The sequence below is a fragment of the Alligator sinensis genome, unplaced genomic scaffold, assembly GCF_000455745.1.
Source record: "Alligator sinensis unplaced genomic scaffold, ASM45574v1 scaffold126_1, whole genome shotgun sequence".
NCBI lineage: Eukaryota > Metazoa > Chordata > Crocodylia > Alligatoridae > Alligator > Alligator sinensis.
The window spans coordinates 4,938,715-4,939,610 of record NW_005841842.1 but is presented as its reverse complement, the minus strand read 5'-3'; the positions used below and the strand labels follow the sequence as shown (position 1 = coordinate 4,939,610).

Sequence of the window (896 nt, the reverse complement as noted above, 5' to 3'; positions counted from 1 at the left end):
CTTTCCCTGGCCCCATAAATTTCCCCTGCTTGAGTGTGCCATGGGCCAACTTCAATGGGATGGCTTGTGGGGGATGGGGGAAAGTAGGGATTAGGGCACATTGCTAGGAATGAAAGATATAGGTTCAAACCCCCTCTGGGTGAGGAAGGGTCTACAACCTGGGTCCCCAACTTTCTGAACAGGTGCTCTTATTTCGCTAAAAGGTTTGAGGACCCTCCTCTTCTGGCAAACAGTAAATAGTTGTGATTAGTTGCACAGTTATTCACCTGCTTGGGTAGAACAAGGTGATCTCAAAACATACCTAACCATATGGAGCCTTCTGGGCATGCTGGGATACAGATTATTTGTCTATAAGTGTCCAAAATGCCACCTACTAAGATGTAACTGAATTTACAAGTGACACTTAAATGAGTGGAAGTGAAATAGGATTTGACCCTTTGCCCTTTTGGAAGAGTGAGAAAGATGCATTTAAACACTCTTCCATATGGATCAAGAACAGTGTTGGCATGCCACCACCTAAACTTTCCACTTTTCCCACAGGAGAAGAAAAATCTAGGTATGTGTTTGTATTCCTTTGAGTGATCCAAATAGAAGGCTAATGCTCTCTTATTCTCCGCCACATAGCCTAGGTTCCCCTGAATAAAACAAAACAAACACTATCTAGTTTGAAACTGAATCATGCTACCATCTTGGGGAGAAATCTTGATCATGGAGATTTATTTCCACATTCCTTTTTTGAAAAGAGTTCAGTCAAGAGAGGCTGCAGCTTGTTCACTCTTCCATTAGATGCAGTGACTGCAGCAGTATCATCTTCAAAGATAATTCATATATTCATAGATGCTAGGGTCGGAAGGGACCTCAACAGATCATCGAGTCTGACCCCCTGTGTAGGCAGG

The 896-nt window shown here is 43.1% G+C and overlaps 1 protein-coding gene across 3 annotated transcripts in view; it reads right to left on the bottom strand.

The window, feature by feature from the left end:
• The window catches only part of SEMA5A (semaphorin 5A), a 593,698-nt gene that overhangs the window by 404,869 nt on the left and 187,933 nt on the right, over nt 1-896 (bottom strand). The gene's annotated exons all lie outside the window — the stretch shown is intronic.